This window comes from Pungitius pungitius, unplaced genomic scaffold, assembly GCF_949316345.1.
Source record: "Pungitius pungitius unplaced genomic scaffold, fPunPun2.1 scaffold_44, whole genome shotgun sequence".
NCBI lineage: Eukaryota > Metazoa > Chordata > Actinopteri > Perciformes > Gasterosteidae > Pungitius > Pungitius pungitius.
The window spans coordinates 53960-70939 of NW_026909844.1; the positions used below are offsets into that span (position 1 = coordinate 53960).

At 46.2% G+C, this 16980-nt stretch overlaps 46 non-coding genes across 46 annotated transcripts; 14 read left to right on the forward strand and 32 right to left on the reverse strand.

The window, feature by feature from the left end:
* Positions 1–120: 120 nt before the first annotated feature.
* Positions 121–192, forward strand: trnad-guc (transfer RNA aspartic acid (anticodon GUC)). The gene has a single exon. It is a non-coding gene; the product is annotated as a tRNA-Asp (tRNA).
* A 104-nt stretch (positions 193–296) lies between these two features.
* On the reverse strand, positions 297–369 carry trnav-uac (transfer RNA valine (anticodon UAC)). Its single transcript has one exon. It is a non-coding gene; the product is annotated as a tRNA-Val (tRNA).
* Positions 370–830: 461 nt separating this feature from the next.
* trnav-uac (transfer RNA valine (anticodon UAC)) lies at positions 831–903 on the reverse strand. Its single transcript has one exon. It is a non-coding gene; the product is annotated as a tRNA-Val (tRNA).
* A 461-nt stretch (positions 904–1364) lies between these two features.
* trnav-uac (transfer RNA valine (anticodon UAC)) lies at positions 1365–1437 on the reverse strand. The gene has a single exon. It is a non-coding gene; the product is annotated as a tRNA-Val (tRNA).
* A 285-nt stretch (positions 1438–1722) lies between these two features.
* Positions 1723–1794, forward strand: trnad-guc (transfer RNA aspartic acid (anticodon GUC)). Its single transcript has one exon. It is a non-coding gene; the product is annotated as a tRNA-Asp (tRNA).
* A 104-nt stretch (positions 1795–1898) lies between these two features.
* On the reverse strand, positions 1899–1971 carry trnav-uac (transfer RNA valine (anticodon UAC)). The gene has a single exon. It is a non-coding gene; the product is annotated as a tRNA-Val (tRNA).
* Positions 1972–2432: 461 nt separating this feature from the next.
* Positions 2433–2505, reverse strand: trnav-uac (transfer RNA valine (anticodon UAC)). Its single transcript has one exon. It is a non-coding gene; the product is annotated as a tRNA-Val (tRNA).
* Positions 2506–2790: 285 nt separating this feature from the next.
* On the forward strand, positions 2791–2862 carry trnad-guc (transfer RNA aspartic acid (anticodon GUC)). The gene has a single exon. It is a non-coding gene; the product is annotated as a tRNA-Asp (tRNA).
* A 104-nt stretch (positions 2863–2966) lies between these two features.
* Positions 2967–3039, reverse strand: trnav-uac (transfer RNA valine (anticodon UAC)). Its single transcript has one exon. It is a non-coding gene; the product is annotated as a tRNA-Val (tRNA).
* Positions 3040–3324: 285 nt separating this feature from the next.
* Positions 3325–3396, forward strand: trnad-guc (transfer RNA aspartic acid (anticodon GUC)). The gene has a single exon. It is a non-coding gene; the product is annotated as a tRNA-Asp (tRNA).
* Positions 3397–3500: 104 nt separating this feature from the next.
* trnav-uac (transfer RNA valine (anticodon UAC)) lies at positions 3501–3573 on the reverse strand. Its single transcript has one exon. It is a non-coding gene; the product is annotated as a tRNA-Val (tRNA).
* Positions 3574–4034: 461 nt separating this feature from the next.
* Positions 4035–4107, reverse strand: trnav-uac (transfer RNA valine (anticodon UAC)). Its single transcript has one exon. It is a non-coding gene; the product is annotated as a tRNA-Val (tRNA).
* Positions 4108–4567: 460 nt separating this feature from the next.
* trnav-uac (transfer RNA valine (anticodon UAC)) lies at positions 4568–4640 on the reverse strand. Its single transcript has one exon. It is a non-coding gene; the product is annotated as a tRNA-Val (tRNA).
* Positions 4641–4925: 285 nt separating this feature from the next.
* On the forward strand, positions 4926–4997 carry trnad-guc (transfer RNA aspartic acid (anticodon GUC)). The gene has a single exon. It is a non-coding gene; the product is annotated as a tRNA-Asp (tRNA).
* A 104-nt stretch (positions 4998–5101) lies between these two features.
* Positions 5102–5174, reverse strand: trnav-uac (transfer RNA valine (anticodon UAC)). The gene has a single exon. It is a non-coding gene; the product is annotated as a tRNA-Val (tRNA).
* Positions 5175–5635: 461 nt separating this feature from the next.
* trnav-uac (transfer RNA valine (anticodon UAC)) lies at positions 5636–5708 on the reverse strand. Its single transcript has one exon. It is a non-coding gene; the product is annotated as a tRNA-Val (tRNA).
* A 285-nt stretch (positions 5709–5993) lies between these two features.
* Positions 5994–6065, forward strand: trnad-guc (transfer RNA aspartic acid (anticodon GUC)). The gene has a single exon. It is a non-coding gene; the product is annotated as a tRNA-Asp (tRNA).
* Positions 6066–6169: 104 nt separating this feature from the next.
* Positions 6170–6242, reverse strand: trnav-uac (transfer RNA valine (anticodon UAC)). Its single transcript has one exon. It is a non-coding gene; the product is annotated as a tRNA-Val (tRNA).
* A 285-nt stretch (positions 6243–6527) lies between these two features.
* trnad-guc (transfer RNA aspartic acid (anticodon GUC)) lies at positions 6528–6599 on the forward strand. Its single transcript has one exon. It is a non-coding gene; the product is annotated as a tRNA-Asp (tRNA).
* A 104-nt stretch (positions 6600–6703) lies between these two features.
* On the reverse strand, positions 6704–6776 carry trnav-uac (transfer RNA valine (anticodon UAC)). The gene has a single exon. It is a non-coding gene; the product is annotated as a tRNA-Val (tRNA).
* A 461-nt stretch (positions 6777–7237) lies between these two features.
* trnav-uac (transfer RNA valine (anticodon UAC)) lies at positions 7238–7310 on the reverse strand. The gene has a single exon. It is a non-coding gene; the product is annotated as a tRNA-Val (tRNA).
* Positions 7311–7770: 460 nt separating this feature from the next.
* On the reverse strand, positions 7771–7843 carry trnav-uac (transfer RNA valine (anticodon UAC)). The gene has a single exon. It is a non-coding gene; the product is annotated as a tRNA-Val (tRNA).
* Positions 7844–8128: 285 nt separating this feature from the next.
* On the forward strand, positions 8129–8200 carry trnad-guc (transfer RNA aspartic acid (anticodon GUC)). The gene has a single exon. It is a non-coding gene; the product is annotated as a tRNA-Asp (tRNA).
* A 104-nt stretch (positions 8201–8304) lies between these two features.
* trnav-uac (transfer RNA valine (anticodon UAC)) lies at positions 8305–8377 on the reverse strand. The gene has a single exon. It is a non-coding gene; the product is annotated as a tRNA-Val (tRNA).
* A 461-nt stretch (positions 8378–8838) lies between these two features.
* On the reverse strand, positions 8839–8911 carry trnav-uac (transfer RNA valine (anticodon UAC)). The gene has a single exon. It is a non-coding gene; the product is annotated as a tRNA-Val (tRNA).
* A 285-nt stretch (positions 8912–9196) lies between these two features.
* Positions 9197–9268, forward strand: trnad-guc (transfer RNA aspartic acid (anticodon GUC)). Its single transcript has one exon. It is a non-coding gene; the product is annotated as a tRNA-Asp (tRNA).
* Positions 9269–9372: 104 nt separating this feature from the next.
* trnav-uac (transfer RNA valine (anticodon UAC)) lies at positions 9373–9445 on the reverse strand. The gene has a single exon. It is a non-coding gene; the product is annotated as a tRNA-Val (tRNA).
* A 285-nt stretch (positions 9446–9730) lies between these two features.
* On the forward strand, positions 9731–9802 carry trnad-guc (transfer RNA aspartic acid (anticodon GUC)). Its single transcript has one exon. It is a non-coding gene; the product is annotated as a tRNA-Asp (tRNA).
* A 104-nt stretch (positions 9803–9906) lies between these two features.
* trnav-uac (transfer RNA valine (anticodon UAC)) lies at positions 9907–9979 on the reverse strand. Its single transcript has one exon. It is a non-coding gene; the product is annotated as a tRNA-Val (tRNA).
* Positions 9980–10440: 461 nt separating this feature from the next.
* trnav-uac (transfer RNA valine (anticodon UAC)) lies at positions 10441–10513 on the reverse strand. The gene has a single exon. It is a non-coding gene; the product is annotated as a tRNA-Val (tRNA).
* Positions 10514–10973: 460 nt separating this feature from the next.
* On the reverse strand, positions 10974–11046 carry trnav-uac (transfer RNA valine (anticodon UAC)). Its single transcript has one exon. It is a non-coding gene; the product is annotated as a tRNA-Val (tRNA).
* A 285-nt stretch (positions 11047–11331) lies between these two features.
* Positions 11332–11403, forward strand: trnad-guc (transfer RNA aspartic acid (anticodon GUC)). Its single transcript has one exon. It is a non-coding gene; the product is annotated as a tRNA-Asp (tRNA).
* A 104-nt stretch (positions 11404–11507) lies between these two features.
* On the reverse strand, positions 11508–11580 carry trnav-uac (transfer RNA valine (anticodon UAC)). The gene has a single exon. It is a non-coding gene; the product is annotated as a tRNA-Val (tRNA).
* Positions 11581–12041: 461 nt separating this feature from the next.
* trnav-uac (transfer RNA valine (anticodon UAC)) lies at positions 12042–12114 on the reverse strand. Its single transcript has one exon. It is a non-coding gene; the product is annotated as a tRNA-Val (tRNA).
* Positions 12115–12575: 461 nt separating this feature from the next.
* On the reverse strand, positions 12576–12648 carry trnav-uac (transfer RNA valine (anticodon UAC)). The gene has a single exon. It is a non-coding gene; the product is annotated as a tRNA-Val (tRNA).
* A 285-nt stretch (positions 12649–12933) lies between these two features.
* Positions 12934–13005, forward strand: trnad-guc (transfer RNA aspartic acid (anticodon GUC)). The gene has a single exon. It is a non-coding gene; the product is annotated as a tRNA-Asp (tRNA).
* A 104-nt stretch (positions 13006–13109) lies between these two features.
* trnav-uac (transfer RNA valine (anticodon UAC)) lies at positions 13110–13182 on the reverse strand. The gene has a single exon. It is a non-coding gene; the product is annotated as a tRNA-Val (tRNA).
* Positions 13183–13643: 461 nt separating this feature from the next.
* On the reverse strand, positions 13644–13716 carry trnav-uac (transfer RNA valine (anticodon UAC)). Its single transcript has one exon. It is a non-coding gene; the product is annotated as a tRNA-Val (tRNA).
* Positions 13717–14177: 461 nt separating this feature from the next.
* On the reverse strand, positions 14178–14250 carry trnav-uac (transfer RNA valine (anticodon UAC)). The gene has a single exon. It is a non-coding gene; the product is annotated as a tRNA-Val (tRNA).
* A 285-nt stretch (positions 14251–14535) lies between these two features.
* trnad-guc (transfer RNA aspartic acid (anticodon GUC)) lies at positions 14536–14607 on the forward strand. Its single transcript has one exon. It is a non-coding gene; the product is annotated as a tRNA-Asp (tRNA).
* Positions 14608–14711: 104 nt separating this feature from the next.
* Positions 14712–14784, reverse strand: trnav-uac (transfer RNA valine (anticodon UAC)). The gene has a single exon. It is a non-coding gene; the product is annotated as a tRNA-Val (tRNA).
* A 461-nt stretch (positions 14785–15245) lies between these two features.
* trnav-uac (transfer RNA valine (anticodon UAC)) lies at positions 15246–15318 on the reverse strand. The gene has a single exon. It is a non-coding gene; the product is annotated as a tRNA-Val (tRNA).
* A 461-nt stretch (positions 15319–15779) lies between these two features.
* Positions 15780–15852, reverse strand: trnav-uac (transfer RNA valine (anticodon UAC)). The gene has a single exon. It is a non-coding gene; the product is annotated as a tRNA-Val (tRNA).
* A 285-nt stretch (positions 15853–16137) lies between these two features.
* On the forward strand, positions 16138–16209 carry trnad-guc (transfer RNA aspartic acid (anticodon GUC)). The gene has a single exon. It is a non-coding gene; the product is annotated as a tRNA-Asp (tRNA).
* Positions 16210–16313: 104 nt separating this feature from the next.
* Positions 16314–16386, reverse strand: trnav-uac (transfer RNA valine (anticodon UAC)). Its single transcript has one exon. It is a non-coding gene; the product is annotated as a tRNA-Val (tRNA).
* Positions 16387–16847: 461 nt separating this feature from the next.
* On the reverse strand, positions 16848–16920 carry trnav-uac (transfer RNA valine (anticodon UAC)). The gene has a single exon. It is a non-coding gene; the product is annotated as a tRNA-Val (tRNA).
* Between the last annotated feature and the right edge of the window lie 60 nt (positions 16921–16980).

A 16980-nucleotide genomic window follows, 5' to 3' on the forward strand; every position in this document is an offset into this window, starting at 1 on the left:
AGGAAGTTGAGGACTGATCAAACCCAGCCAGGACTGAATTTTTGCCGGAAGGGAAAGTGTTCAAGTGCGTACCTTCTCTTCACAACGGCTAGAAATCTGGCATAAGGATTTCAGAGTGATTCCTCGTTAGTATAGTGGACAGTATCTCTGCCTGTCATGCAGAAGACCAGGGTTCGATTCCCTGACGGGGAGAGTCTTCGTCAAACAGTAAGCGTATAGTCAGACTGGAAGCGTAGTCTTTTTTAATTGACCAAGTGAATAATTTTCTTTTGCAGACAGGGCGGGAAAAAGGTCAATGTTTCCGCCCAGGTTCGAACTGGGGACCTTCCGCGTGTAAGGCGAACGTGATAACCACTACACTACGGAAACCACAGCTAGGTTTCTTTTAAACATATGCCTGCTCTTTGCGGAAGATCTTGATCTGATGGCTTCATCATGACTTGACCGTCATCACTATGCTACAGTTTAAAGTCAGTTCTAAAGCGGTCGGGATGAGAATCAATCCCTACATGTACGAGGCTGTGGTTTTCCGCTAGGAAGTTGAGGACTGATCAAATCCAGCCAGGACTGAATTTTCGCCGGAAGGGAAAGTGTTCAAGTGCGTACCTTCTCTTCACAACGGCCAGAAATCTGGCATAAGGATTTCAGAGTGATTCCTCGTTAGTATAGTGGACAGTATCTCTGCCTGTCACGCAGAAGACCAGGTTTCGATTCCCTGACGGGGAGAGTCTTCGTCAAACAGTAAGCGTATAGTCAGACTGGAAGCGTAGTCTTTTTTAATTGACCAAGTGAATAATTTTCTTTTGCAGACAGGGCGGGAAAAAGGTCAATGTTTCCGCCCAGTTTCGAACTGGGGACCTTTCGCGTGTAAGGCGAACTTGATAACCACTACACTACGGAAACCACAGCTAGGTTTCTTTTGAACATATGCCTGCTCTTTGCGGAAGATCTTGATCTGATGGCTTCATCATGACTTGACCTTCATCACTATGCTACAGTTTGACGTCAGTTCTAAAGCGGTCGGGATGAGAATCAATTCCTACATGTACGAGGCTGTGGTTTTCCGCTAGGAAGTTGAGGACTGATCAAACCCAGCCAGGACTGAATTTTCGCCGGAAGGGAAAGTGTTCAAGTGCGTACCTTCTCTTCACCACGGCCAGAAATCTGGCATAAGGATTTCAGAGTGATTCCTCGTTAGTATAGTGGACAGTATCTCTGCCTGTCATGCAGAAGACCAGGTTTCGATTCCCTGACGGGGAGAGTCTTCGTCAAACAGTAAGCGTATGCTCAGACTGGAAGCGTAGTCTTTTTTAATTGACCAAGTGAATAATTTTCTTTTGCAGAGAAGGCGGGATAAAGGTCAATGTTTCCGCCCAGTTTCGAACTGGGGACCTTTCGCGTGTAAGGCGAACGTGATAACCACTACACTACAAAAACCACGGCTAGGTTTCTCTTGAACATATCCCTGCTCTTTGCGGAAGATCTTGATCTGATGGCTTCATCATGACTTGACCTTCATCACTATGCTACAGTTTGACGTCAGTTCTAAAGCGGTCGGGATGAGAATCAATTCCTACATGTACGAGGCTGTGGTTTTCCGCTAGGAAGTTGAGGACTGATCAAACCCAGCCAGGACTGAATTTTTGCCGGAAGGGAAAGTGTTCAAGTGCGTACCTTCTCTTCACAACGGCCAGAAATCTGGCATAAGGATTTCAGAGTGATTCCTCGTTAGTATAGTGGACAGTATCTCTGCCTGTCATGCAGAAGACCAGGGTTCGATTCCCTGACGGGGAGAGTCTTTGTCAAACAGTAAGCGTATAGTCAGACTGGAAGCGTAGTCTTTTTTAATTGACCAAGTGAATAATTTTCTTTTGCAGACAGGGCGGGAAAAAGGTCAATGTTTCCGCCCAGGTTCGAACTGGGGACCTTCCGCGTGTAAGGCGAACGTGATAACCACTACACTACGGAAACCACAGCTAGGTTTCTTTTAAACATATGCCTGCTCTTTGCGGAAGATCTTGATCTGATGGCTTCATCATGACTTGACCGTCATCACTATGCTACAGTTTAAAGTCAGTTCTAAAGCGGTCGGGATGAGAATCAATCCCTACATGTACGAGGCTGTGGTTTTCCGCTAGGAAGTTGAGGACTGATCAAATCCAGCCAGGACTGAATTTTTGCCGGAAGGGAAAGTGTTCAAGTGCGTACCTTCTCTTCACAACGGCCAGAAATCTGGCATAAGGATTTCAGAGTGATTCCTCGTTAGTATATTGGACAGTATCTCTGCCTGTCACGCAGAAGACCAGGTTTCGATTCCCTGACGGGGAGAGTCTTCGTCAAACAGTAAGCGTATAGTCAGACTGGAAGCGTAGTGTTTTTTAATTGACCAAGTGAATAATTTTCTTTTGCAGACAGGGCGGGAAAAAGGTCAATGTTTCCACCCAGTTTCGAACTGGGGACCTTTCGCGTGTAAGGCGAACGTGATAACCACTACACTACAAAAACCACGGCTAGGTTTCTCTTGAACATATCCCTGCTCTTTGCGGAAGATCTTGATCTGATGGCTTCATCATGACTTGACCTTCATCACTATGCTACAGTTTGACGTCAGTTCTAAAGCGGTCGGGATGAGAATCAATTCCTACATGTACGAGGCTGTGGTTTTCCGCTAGGAAGTTGAGGACTGATCAAACCCAGCCAGGACTGAATTTTTGCCGGAAGGGAAAGTGTTCAAGTGCGTACCTTCTCTTCACAACGGCTAGAAATCTGGCATAAGGATTTCAGAGTGATTCCTCGTTAGTATAGTGGACAGTATCTCTGCCTGTCATGCAGAAGACCAGGGTTCGATTCCCTGACGGGGAGAGTCTTCGTCAAACAGTAAGCGTATGCTCAGACTGGAAGCGTAGTCTTTTTTAATTGACCAAGTGAATAATTTTCTTTTGCAGAGAAGGCGGGATAAAGGTCAATGTTTCCGCCCAGTTTCGAACTGGGGACCTTTCGCGTGTAAGGCGAACGTGATAACCACTACACTACAAAAACCACGGCTAGGTTTCTCTTGAACATATCCCTGCTCTTTGCGGAAGATCTTGATCTGATGGCTTCATCATGACTTGACCTTCATCACTATGCTACAGTTTGACGTCAGTTCTAAAGCGGTCGGGATGAGAATCAATTCCTACATGTACGAGGCTGTGGTTTTCCGCTAGGAAGTTGAGGACTGATCAAACCCAGCCAGGACTGAATTTTTGCCGGAAGGGAAAGTGTTCAAGTGCGTACCTTCTCTTCACAACGGCTAGAAATCTGGCATAAGGATTTCAGAGTGATTCCTCGTTAGTATAGTGGACAGTATCTCTGCCTGTCATGCAGAAGACCAGGGTTCGATTCCCTGACGGGGAGAGTCTTCGTCAAACAGTAAGCGTATAGTCAGACTGGAAGCGTAGTCTTTTTTAATTGACCAAGTGAATAATTTTCTTTTGCAGACAGGGCGGGAAAAAGGTCAATGTTTCCGCCCAGGTTCGAACTGGGGACCTTCCGCGTGTAAGGCGAACGTGATAACCACTACACTACGGAAACCACAGCTAGGTTTCTTTTAAACATATGCCTGCTCTTTGCGGAAGATCTTGATCTGATGGCTTCATCATGACTTGACCGTCATCACTATGCTACAGTTTAAAGTCAGTTCTAAAGCGGTCGGGATGAGAATCAATCCCTACATGTACGAGGCTGTGGTTTTCCGCTAGGAAGTTGAGGACTGATCAAATCCAGCCAGGACTGAATTTTCGCCGGAAGGGAAAGTGTTCAAGTGCGTACCTTCTCTTCACAACGGCCAGAAATCTGGCATAAGGATTTCAGAGTGATTCCTCGTTAGTATAGTGGACAGTATCTCTGCCTGTCACGCAGAAGACCAGGTTTCGATTCCCTGACGGGGAGAGTCTTCGTCAAACAGTAAGCGTATAGTCAGACTGGAAGCGTAGTCTTTTTTAATTGACCAAGTGAATAATTTTCTTTTGCAGACAGGGCGGGAAAAAGGTCAATGTTTCCGCCCAGTTTCGAACTGGGGACCTTTCGCGTGTAAGGCGAACGTGATAACCACTACACTACGGAAACCACAGCTAGGTTTCTTTTGAACATATGCCTGCTCTTTGCGGAAGATCTTGATCTGATGGCTTCATCATGACTTGACCTTCATCACTATGCTACAGTTTGACGTCAGTTCTAAAGCGGTCGGGATGAGAATCAATTCCTACATGTACGAGGCTGTGGTTTTCCGCTAGGAAGTTGAGGACTGATCAAACCCAGCCAGGACTGAATTTTCGCCGGAAGGGAAAGTGTTCAAGTGCGTACCTTCTCTTCACCACGGCCAGAAATCTGGCATAAGGATTTCAGAGTGATTCCTCGTTAGTATAGTGGACAGTATCTCTGCCTGTCATGCAGAAGACCAGGTTTCGATTCCCTGACGGGGAGAGTCTTCGTCAAACAGTAAGCGTATGCTCAGACTGGAAGCGTAGTCTTTTTTAATTGACCAAGTGAATAATTTCTTTTGCAGAGAAGGCGGGATAAAGGTCAATGTTTCCGCCCAGTTTCGAACTGGGGACCTTTCGCGTGTAAGGCGAACGTGATAACCACTACACTACAAAAACCACGGCTAGGTTTCTCTTGAACATATCCCTGCTCTTTGCGGAAGATCTTGATCTGATGGCTTCATCATGACTTGACCTTCATCACTATGCTACAGTTTGACGTCAGTTCTAAAGCGGTCGGGATGAGAATCAATTCCTACATGTACGAGGCTGTGGTTTTCCGCTAGGAAGTTGAGGACTGATCAAACCCAGCCAGGACTGAATTTTTGCCGGAAGGGAAAGTGTTCAAGTGCGTACCTTCTCTTCACAACGGCCAGAAATCTGGCATAAGGATTTCAGAGTGATTCCTCGTTAGTATAGTGGACAGTATCTCTGCCTGTCATGCAGAAGACCAGGGTTCGATTCCCTGACGGGGAGAGTCTTTGTCAAACAGTAAGCGTATAGTCAGACTGGAAGCGTAGTCTTTTTTAATTGACCAAGTGAATAATTTTCTTTTGCAGACAGGGCGGGAAAAAGGTCAATGTTTCCGCCCAGGTTCGAACTGGGGACCTTCCGCGTGTAAGGCGAACGTGATAACCACTACACTACGGAAACCACAGCTAGGTTTCTTTTAAACATATGCCTGCTCTTTGCGGAAGATCTTGATCTGATGGCTTCATCATGACTTGACCGTCATCACTATGCTACAGTTTAAAGTCAGTTCTAAAGCGGTCGGGATGAGAATCAATCCCTACATGTACGAGGCTGTGGTTTTCCGCTAGGAAGTTGAGGACTGATCAAATCCAGCCAGGACTGAATTTTTGCCGGAAGGGAAAGTGTTCAAGTGCGTACCTTCTCTTCACAACGGCCAGAAATCTGGCATAAGGATTTCAGAGTGATTCCTCGTTAGTATATTGGACAGTATCTCTGCCTGTCACGCAGAAGACCAGGTTTCGATTCCCTGACGGGGAGAGTCTTCGTCAAACAGTAAGCGTATAGTCAGACTGGAAGCGTAGTGTTTTTTAATTGACCAAGTGAATAATTTTCTTTTGCAGACAGGGCGGGAAAAAGGTCAATGTTTCCACCCAGTTTCGAACTGGGGACCTTTCGCGTGTAAGGCGAACGTGATAACCACTACACTACGGAAACCACAGCTAGGTTTCTTTTGAACATATGCCTGCTCTTTGCGGAAGATCTTGATCTGATGGCTTCATCATGACTTGACCTTCATCACTATGCTACAGTTTGACGTCAGTTCTAAAGCGGTCGGGATGAGAATCAATTCCTACATGTACGAGGCTGTGGTTTTCCGCTAGGAAGTTGAGGACTGATCAAACCCAGCCAGGACTGAATTTTTGCCGGAAGGGAAAGTGTTCAAGTGCGTACCTTCTCTTCACAACGGCTAGAAATCTGGCATAAGGATTTCAGAGTGATTCCTCGTTAGTATAGTGGACAGTATCTCTGCCTGTCATGCAGAAGACCAGGGTTCGATTCCCTGACGGGGAGAGTCTTCGTCAAACAGTAAGCGTATGCTCAGACTGGAAGCGTAGTCTTTTTTAATTGACCAAGTGAATAATTTTCTTTTGCAGAGAAGGCGGGATAAAGGTCAATGTTTCCGCCCAGTTTCGAACTGGGGACCTTTCGCGTGTAAGGCGAACGTGATAACCACTACACTACAAAAACCACGGCTAGGTTTCTCTTGAACATATCCCTGCTCTTTGCGGAAGATCTTGATCTGATGGCTTCATCATGACTTGACCTTCATCACTATGCTACAGTTTGACGTCAGTTCTAAAGCGGTCGGGATGAGAATCAATTCCTACATGTACGAGGCTGTGGTTTTCCGCTAGGAAGTTGAGGACTGATCAAACCCAGCCAGGACTGAATTTTTGCCGGAAGGGAAAGTGTTCAAGTGCGTACCTTCTCTTCACAACGGCTAGAAATCTGGCATAAGGATTTCAGAGTGATTCCTCGTTAGTATAGTGGACAGTATCTCTGCCTGTCATGCAGAAGACCAGGGTTCGATTCCCTGACGGGGAGAGTCTTCGTCAAACAGTAAGCGTATAGTCAGACTGGAAGCGTAGTCTTTTTTAATTGACCAAGTGAATAATTTTCTTTTGCAGACAGGGCGGGAAAAAGGTCAATGTTTCCGCCCAGGTTCGAACTGGGGACCTTCCGCGTGTAAGGCGAACGTGATAACCACTACACTACGGAAACCACAGCTAGGTTTCTTTTAAACATATGCCTGCTCTTTGCGGAAGATCTTGATCTGATGGCTTCATCATGACTTGACCGTCATCACTATGCTACAGTTTAAAGTCAGTTCTAAAGCGGTCGGGATGAGAATCAATCCCTACATGTACGAGGCTGTGGTTTTCCGCTAGGAAGTTGAGGACTGATCAAATCCAGCCAGGACTGAATTTTCGCCGGAAGGGAAAGTGTTCAAGTGCGTACCTTCTCTTCACAACGGCCAGAAATCTGGCATAAGGATTTCAGAGTGATTCCTCGTTAGTATAGTGGACAGTATCTCTGCCTGTCACGCAGAAGACCAGGTTTCGATTCCCTGACGGGGAGAGTCTTCGTCAAACAGTAAGCGTATAGTCAGACTGGAAGCGTAGTCTTTTTTAATTGACCAAGTGAATAATTTTCTTTTGCAGACAGGGCGGGAAAAAGGTCAATGTTTCCGCCCAGTTTCGAACTGGGGACCTTTCGCGTGTAAGGCGAACGTGATAACCACTACACTACGGAAACCACAGCTAGGTTTCTTTTGAACATATGCCTGCTCTTTGCGGAAGATCTTGATCTGATGGCTTCATCATGACTTGACCTTCATCACTATGCTACAGTTTGACGTCAGTTCTAAAGCGGTCGGGATGAGAATCAATTCCTACATGTACGAGGCTGTGGTTTTCCGCTAGGAAGTTGAGGACTGATCAAACCCAGCCAGGACTGAATTTTCGCCGGAAGGGAAAGTGTTCAAGTGCGTACCTTCTCTTCACCACGGCCAGAAATCTGGCATAAGGATTTCAGAGTGATTCCTCGTTAGTATAGTGGACAGTATCTCTGCCTGTCATGCAGAAGACCAGGTTTCGATTCCCTGACGGGGAGAGTCTTCGTCAAACAGTAAGCGTATGCTCAGACTGGAAGCGTAGTCTTTTTTAATTGACCAAGTGAATAATTTCTTTTGCAGAGAAGGCGGGATAAAGGTCAATGTTTCCGCCCAGTTTCGAACTGGGGACCTTTCGCGTGTAAGGCGAACGTGATAACCACTACACTACAAAAACCACGGCTAGGTTTCTCTTGAACATATCCCTGCTCTTTGCGGAAGATCTTGATCTGATGGCTTCATCATGACTTGACCTTCATCACTATGCTACAGTTTGACGTCAGTTCTAAAGCGGTCGGGATGAGAATCAATTCCTACATGTACGAGGCTGTGGTTTTCCGCTAGGAAGTTGAGGACTGATCAAACCCAGCCAGGACTGAATTTTTGCCGGAAGGGAAAGTGTTCAAGTGCGTACCTTCTCTTCACAACGGCCAGAAATCTGGCATAAGGATTTCAGAGTGATTCCTCGTTAGTATAGTGGACAGTATCTCTGCCTGTCATGCAGAAGACCAGGGTTCGATTCCCTGACGGGGAGAGTCTTTGTCAAACAGTAAGCGTATAGTCAGACTGGAAGCGTAGTCTTTTTTAATTGACCAAGTGAATAATTTTCTTTTGCAGACAGGGCGGGAAAAAGGTCAATGTTTCCGCCCAGGTTCGAACTGGGGACCTTCCGCGTGTAAGGCGAACGTGATAACCACTACACTACGGAAACCACAGCTAGGTTTCTTTTAAACATATGCCTGCTCTTTGCGGAAGATCTTGATCTGATGGCTTCATCATGACTTGACCGTCATCACTATGCTACAGTTTAAAGTCAGTTCTAAAGCGGTCGGGATGAGAATCAATCCCTACATGTACGAGGCTGTGGTTTTCCGCTAGGAAGTTGAGGACTGATCAAATCCAGCCAGGACTGAATTTTTGCCGGAAGGGAAAGTGTTCAAGTGCGTACCTTCTCTTCACAACGGCCAGAAATCTGGCATAAGGATTTCAGAGTGATTCCTCGTTAGTATATTGGACAGTATCTCTGCCTGTCACGCAGAAGACCAGGTTTCGATTCCCTGACGGGGAGAGTCTTCGTCAAACAGTAAGCGTATAGTCAGACTGGAAGCGTAGTGTTTTTTAATTGACCAAGTGAATAATTTTCTTTTGCAGACAGGGCGGGAAAAAGGTCAATGTTTCCACCCAGTTTCGAACTGGGGACCTTTCGCGTGTAAGGCGAACGTGATAACCACTACACTACGGAAACCACAGCTAGGTTTCTTTTGAACATATGCCTGCTCTTTGCGGAAGATCTTGATCTGATGGCTTCATCATGACTTGACCTTCATCACTATGCTACAGTTTGACGTCAGTTCTAAAGCGGTCGGGATGAGAATCAATTCCTACATGTACGAGGCTGTGGTTTTCCGCTAGGAAGTTGAGGACTGATCAAACCCAGCCAGGACTGAATTTTTGCCGGAAGGGAAAGTGTTCAAGTGCGTACCTTCTCTTCACAACGGCTAGAAATCTGGCATAAGGATTTCAGAGTGATTCCTCGTTAGTATAGTGGACAGTATCTCTGCCTGTCATGCAGAAGACCAGGGTTCGATTCCCTGACGGGGAGAGTCTTCGTCAAACAGTAAGCGTATGCTCAGACTGGAAGCGTAGTCTTTTTTAATTGACCAAGTGAATAATTTTCTTTTGCAGAGAAGGCGGGATAAAGGTCAATGTTTCCGCCCAGTTTCGAACTGGGGACCTTTCGCGTGTAAGGCGAACGTGATAACCACTACACTACAAAAACCACGGCTAGGTTTCTCTTGAACATATCCCTGCTCTTTGCGGAAGATCTTGATCTGATGGCTTCATCATGACTTGACCTTCATCACTATGCTACAGTTTGACGTCAGTTCTAAAGCGGTCGGGATGAGAATCAATTCCTACATGTACGAGGCTGTGGTTTTCCGCTAGGAAGTTGAGGACTGATCAAACCCAGCCAGGACTGAATTTTTGCCGGAAGGGAAAGTGTTCAAGTGCGTACCTTCTCTTCACAACGGCTAGAAATCTGGCATAAGGATTTCAGAGTGATTCCTCGTTAGTATAGTGGACAGTATCTCTGCCTGTCATGCAGAAGACCAGGGTTCGATTCCCTGACGGGGAGAGTCTTCGTCAAACAGTAAGCGTATAGTCAGACTGGAAGCGTAGTCTTTTTTAATTGACCAAGTGAATAATTTTCTTTTGCAGACAGGGCGGGAAAAAGGTCAATGTTTCCGCCCAGGTTCGAACTGGGGACCTTCCGCGTGTAAGGCGAACGTGATAACCACTACACTACGGAAACCACAGCTAGGTTTCTTTTAAACATATGCCTGCTCTTTGCGGAAGATCTTGATCTGATGGCTTCATCATGACTTGACCGTCATCACTATGCTACAGTTTAAAGTCAGTTCTAAAGCGGTCGGGATGAGAATCAATCCCTACATGTACGAGGCTGTGGTTTTCCGCTAGGAAGTTGAGGACTGATCAAATCCAGCCAGGACTGAATTTTCGCCGGAAGGGAAAGTGTTCAAGTGCGTACCTTCTCTTCACAACGGCCAGAAATCTGGCATAAGGATTTCAGAGTGATTCCTCGTTAGTATAGTGGACAGTATCTCTGCCTGTCACGCAGAAGACCAGGTTTCGATTCCCTGACGGGGAGAGTCTTCGTCAAACAGTAAGCGTATAGTCAGACTGGAAGCGTAGTCTTTTTTAATTGACCAAGTGAATAATTTTCTTTTGCAGACAGGGCGGGAAAAAGGTCAATGTTTCCGCCCAGTTTCGAACTGGGGACCTTTCGCGTGTAAGGCGAACGTGATAACCACTACACTACGGAAACCACAGCTAGGTTTCTTTTGAACATATGCCTGCTCTTTGCGGAAGATCTTGATCTGATGGCTTCATCATGACTTGACCTTCATCACTATGCTACAGTTTGACGTCAGTTCTAAAGCGGTCGGGATGAGAATCAATTCCTACATGTACGAGGCTGTGGTTTTCCGCTAGGAAGTTGAGGACTGATCAAACCCAGCCAGGACTGAATTTTCGCCGGAAGGGAAAGTGTTCAAGTGCGTACCTTCTCTTCACCACGGCCAGAAATCTGGCATAAGGATTTCAGAGTGATTCCTCGTTAGTATAGTGGACAGTATCTCTGCCTGTCATGCAGAAGACCAGGTTTCGATTCCCTGACGGGGAGAGTCTTCGTCAAACAGTAAGCGTATGCTCAGACTGGAAGCGTAGTCTTTTTTAATTGACCAAGTGAATAATTTCTTTTGCAGAGAAGGCGGGATAAAGGTCAATGTTTCCGCCCAGTTTCGAACTGGGGACCTTTCGCGTGTAAGGCGAACGTGATAACCACTACACTACAAAAACCACGGCTAGGTTTCTCTTGAACATATCCCTGCTCTTTGCGGAAGATCTTGATCTGATGGCTTCATCATGACTTGACCTTCATCACTATGCTACAGTTTGACGTCAGTTCTAAAGCGGTCGGGATGAGAATCAATTCCTACATGTACGAGGCTGTGGTTTTCCGCTAGGAAGTTGAGGACTGATCAAACCCAGCCAGGACTGAATTTTTGCCGGAAGGGAAAGTGTTCAAGTGCGTACCTTCTCTTCACAACGGCCAGAAATCTGGCATAAGGATTTCAGAGTGATTCCTCGTTAGTATAGTGGACAGTATCTCTGCCTGTCATGCAGAAGACCAGGGTTCGATTCCCTGACGGGGAGAGTCTTTGTCAAACAGTAAGCGTATAGTCAGACTGGAAGCGTAGTCTTTTTTAATTGACCAAGTGAATAATTTTCTTTTGCAGACAGGGCGGGAAAAAGGTCAATGTTTCCGCCCAGGTTCGAACTGGGGACCTTCCGCGTGTAAGGCGAACGTGATAACCACTACACTACGGAAACCACAGCTAGGTTTCTTTTAAACATATGCCTGCTCTTTGCGGAAGATCTTGATCTGATGGCTTCATCATGACTTGACCGTCATCACTATGCTACAGTTTAAAGTCAGTTCTAAAGCGGTCGGGATGAGAATCAATCCCTACATGTACGAGGCTGTGGTTTTCCGCTAGGAAGTTGAGGACTGATCAAATCCAGCCAGGACTGAATTTTTGCCGGAAGGGAAAGTGTTCAAGTGCGTACCTTCTCTTCACAACGGCCAGAAATCTGGCATAAGGATTTCAGAGTGATTCCTCGTTAGTATATTGGACAGTATCTCTGCCTGTCACGCAGAAGACCAGGTTTCGATTCCCTGACGGGGAGAGTCTTCGTCAAACAGTAAGCGTATAGTCAGACTGGAAGCGTAGTGTTTTTTAATTGACCAAGTGAATAATTTTCTTTTGCAGACAGGGCGGGAAAAAGGTCAATGTTTCCACCCAGTTTCGAACTGGGGACCTTTCGCGTGTAAGGCGAACGTGATAACCACTACACTACGGAAACCACAGCTAGGTTTCTTTTGAACATATGCCTGCTCTTTGCGGAAGATCTTGATCTGATGGCTTCATCATGACTTGACCTTCATCACTATGCTACAGTTTGACGTCAGTTCTAAAGCGGTCGGGATGAGAATCAATTCCTACATGTACGAGGCTGTGGTTTTCCGCTAGGAAGTTGAGGACTGATCAAACCCAGCCAGGACTGAATTTTCGCCGGAAGGGAAAGTGTTCAAGTGCGTACCTTCTCTTCACCACGGCCAGAAATCTGGCATAAGGATTTCAGAGTGATTCCTCGTTAGTATAGTGGACAGTATCTCTGCCTGTCATGCAGAAGACCAGGTTTCGATTCCCTGACGGGGAGAGTCTTCGTCAAACAGTAAGCGTATGCTCAGACTGGAAGCGTAGTCTTTTTTAATTGACCAAGTGAATAATTTTCTTTTGCAGAGAAGGCGGGATAAAGGTCAATGTTTCCGCCCAGTTTCGAACTGGGGACCTTTCGCGTGTAAGGCGAACGTGATAACCACTACACTACAAAAACCACGGCTAGGTTTCTCTTGAACATATCCCTGCTCTTTGCGGAAGATCTTGATCTGATGGCTTCATCATGACTTGACCTTCATCACTATGCTACAGTTTGACGTCAGTTCTAAAGCGGTCGGGATGAGAATCAATTCCTACATGTACGAGGCTGTGGTTTTCCGCTAGGAAGTTGAGGACTGATCAAACCCAGCCAGGACTGAATTTTTGCCGGAAGGGAAAGTGTTCAAGTGCGTACCTTCTCTTCACAACGGCCAGAAATCTGGCATAAGGATTTCAGAGTGATTCCTCGTTAGTATAGTGGACAGTATCTCTGCCTGTCATGCAGAAGACCAGGGTTCGATTCCCTGACGGGGAGAGTCTTCGTCAAACAGTAAGCGTATAGTCAGACTGGAAGCGTAGTCTTTTTTAATTGACCAAGTGAATAATTTTCTTTTGCAGACAGGGCGGGAAAAAGGTCAATGTTTCCGCCCATGTTCGAACTGGGGACCTTCCGCGTGTAAGGCGAACGTGATAACCACTACACTACGGAAACCACAGCTAGGTTTCTTTTAAACATATGCCTGCTCTTTGCGGAAGATCTTGATCTGATGGCTTCATCATGACTTGACCGTCATCACTATGCTACAGTTTAAAGTCAGTTCTAAAGCGGTCGGGATGAGAATCAATCCCTACATGTACGAGGCTGTGGTTTTCCGCTAGGAAGTTGAGGACTGATCAAATCCAGCCAGGACTGAATTTTTGCCGGAAGGGAAAGTGTTCAAGTGCGTACCTTCTCTTCACAACGGCCAGAAATCTGGCATAAGGATTTCAGAGTGATTCCTCGTTAGTATATTGGACAGTATCTCTGCCTGTCACGCAGAAGACCAGGTTTCGATTCCCTGACGGGGAGAGTCTTCGTCAAACAGTAAGCGTATAGTCAGACTGGAAGCGTAGTGTTTTTTAATTGACCAAGTGAATAATTTTCTTTTGCAGACAGGGCGGGAAAAAGGTCAATGTTTCCACCCAGTTTCGAACTGGGGACCTTTCGCGTGTAAGGCGAACGTGATAACCACTACACTACGGAAACCACAGCTAGGTTTCTTTTGAACATATGCCTGCTCTTTGCGGAAGATCTTGATCTGATGGCTTCATCATGACTTGACCTTCATCACTATGCTACAGTTTGACGTCAGTTCTAAAGCGGTCGGGATGAGAATCAATTCCTACATGTACGAGGCTGTGGTTTTCCGCTAGGAAGTTGAGGACTGATCAAACCCAGCCAGGACTGAATTTTCGCCGGAAGGGAAAGTGTTCAAGTGCGTACCTTCTCTTCACCACGGCCAGAAATCTGGCATAAGGATTTCAGAGTGATTCCTCGTTAGTATAGTGGACAGTATCTCTGCCTGTCATGCAGAAGACCAGGTTTCGATTCCCTGACGGGGAGAGTCTTCGTCAAACAGTAAGCGTATGCTCAGACTGGAAGCGTAGTCTTTTTTAATTGACGAAGTGAATAATTTTCTTTTGCAGAGAAGGCGGGATAAAGGTCAATGTTTCCGCCCAGTTTCGAACTGGGGACCTTTCGCGTGTAAGGCGAACGTGATAACCACTACACTACAAAAACCACGGCTAGGTTTCTCTTGAACATATCCCTGCTCTTTGCGGAAGATCTTGATCTGATGGCTTCATCATGACTTGACCTTCATCACTATGCTACAGTTTGACGTCAGTTCTAAAGCGGTCGGGATGAGAATCAATTCCTACATGTACGAGGCTGTGGTTTTCCGCTAGGAAGTTGAGGACTGATCAAACCCAGCCAGGACTGAATTTTTGCCGGAAGGGAAAGTGTTCAAGTGCGTACCTTCTCTTCACAACGGCTAGAAATCCGGCATAAGGATTTCAGAGTGATTCCTCGTTAGTATAGTGGACAGTATCTCTGCCTGTCATGCAGAAGACCAGGGTTCGATTCCCTGACGGGGAGAGTCTTCGTCAAACAGTAAGCGTATAGTCAGACTGGAAGCGTAGTCTTTTTTAATTGACCAAGTGAATAATTTTCTTTTGCAGACAGGGCGGGAAAAAGGTCAATGTTTCCGCCCAGGTTCGAACTGGGGACCTTCCGCGTGTAAGGCGAACGTGATAACCACTACACTACGGAAACCACAGCTAGGTTTCTTTTAAACATATGCCTGCTCTTTGCGGAAGATCTTGATCTGATGGCTTCATCATGACTTGACCGTCATCACTATGCTACAGTTTAAAGTCAGTTCTAAAGCGGTCGGGATGAGAATCAATCCCTACATGTACGAGGCTGTGGTTTTCCGCTAGGAAGTTGAGGACTGATCAAATCCAGCCAGGACTGAATTTTTGCCGGAAGGGAAAGTGTTCAAGTGCGTACCTTCTCTTCACAACGGCCAGAAATCTGGCATAAGGATTTCAGAGTGATTCCTCGTTAGTATATTGGACAGTATCTCTGCCTGTCACGCAGAAGACCAGGTTTCGATTCCCTGACGGGGAGAGTCTTCGTCAAACAGTAAGCGTATAGTCAGACTGGAAGCGTAGTGTTTTTTAATTGACCAAGTGAATAATTTTCTTTTGCAGACAGGGCGGGAAAAAGGTCAATGTTTCCACCCAGTTTCGAACTGGGGACCTTTCGCGTGTAAGGCGAACGTGATAACCACTACACTACGGAAACCACAGCTAGGTTTCTTTTGAACATATGCCTGCTCTTTGCGGAAGATCTTGATCTGATGGCTTCATCATGACTTGACCTTCATCACTATGCTACAGTTTGACGTCAGTTCTAAAGCGGTCGGGATGAGAATCAATTCCTACATGTACGAGGCTGTGGTTTTCCGCTAGGAAGTTGAGGACTGATCAAACCCAGCCAGGACTGAATTTTCGCCGGAAGGGAAAGTGTTCAAGTGCGTACCTTCTCTTCACCACGGCCAGAAATCTGGCATAAGGATTTCAGAGTGATTCCTCGTTAGTATAGTGGACAGTATCTCTGCCTGTCATGCAGAAGACCAGGTTTCGATTCCCTGACGGGGAGAGTCTTCGTCAAACAGTAAGCGTATGCTCAGACTGGAAGCGTAGTCTTTTTTAATTGACCAAGTGAATAATTTTCTTTTGCAGAGAAGGCGGGATAAAGGTCAATGTTTCCGCCCAGTTTCGAACTGGGGACCTTTCGCGTGTAAGGCGAACGTGATAACCACTACACTACAAAAACCACGGCTAGGTTTCTCTTGAACATATCCCTGCTCTTTGCGGAAGATCTTGATCTGATGGCTTCATCATGACTTGACCTTCATCACTATGCTACAGTTTGACGTCAGTTCTAAAGCGGTCGGGATGAGAATCAATTCCTACATGTACGAGGCTGTGGTTTTCCGCTAGGAAGTTGAGGACTGATCAAACCCAGCCAGGACTGAATTTTTGCCGGAAGGGAAAGTGTTCAAGTGCGTACCTTCTCTTCACAACGGCCAGAAATCTGGCATAAGGATTTCAGAGTGATTCCTCGTTAGTATAGTGGACAGTATCTCTGCCTGTCATGCAGAAGACCAGGGTTCGATTCCCTGACGGGGAGAGTCTTCGTCAAACAGTAAGCGTATAGTCAGACTGGAAGCGTAGTCTTTTTTAATTGACCAAGTGAATAATTTTCTTTTGCAGACAGGGCGGGAAAAAGGTCAATGTTTCCGCCCATGTTCGAACTGGGGACCTTCCGCGTGTAAGGCGAACGTGATAACCACTACACTACGGAAACCACAGCTAGGTTTCTTTTAAACATATGCCTGCTCTTTGCGGAAGATCTTGATCTGATGGCTTCATCATGACTTGACCGTCATCACTATGCTACAGTTTAAAGTCAGTTCTAAAGCGGTCGGGATGAGAATCAATCCCTACATGTACGAGGCTGTGGTTTTCCGCTAGGAAGTTGAGGACTGATCAAATCCAGCCAGGACTGAATTTTTGCCGGAAGGGAAAGTGTTCAAGTGCGTACCTTCTCTTCACAACGGCCAGAAATCTGGCATAAGGATTTCAGAGTGATTCCTCGTTAGTATATTGGACAGTATCTCTGCCTGTCACGCAGAAGACCAGGTTTCGATTCCCTGACGGGGAGAGTCTTCGTCAAACAGTAAGCGTATAGTCAGACTGGAAGCGTAGTGTTTTTTAATTGACCAAGTGAATAATTTTCTTTTGCAGACAGGGCGGGAAAAAGGTCAATGTTTCCACCCAGTTTCGAACTGGGGACCTTTCGCGTGTAAGGCGAACGTGATAACCACTACACTACGGAAACCACAGCTAGGTTTCTTTTGAACATATGCCTGCTCTTTGCGGAAGATCTTGATCTGATGGC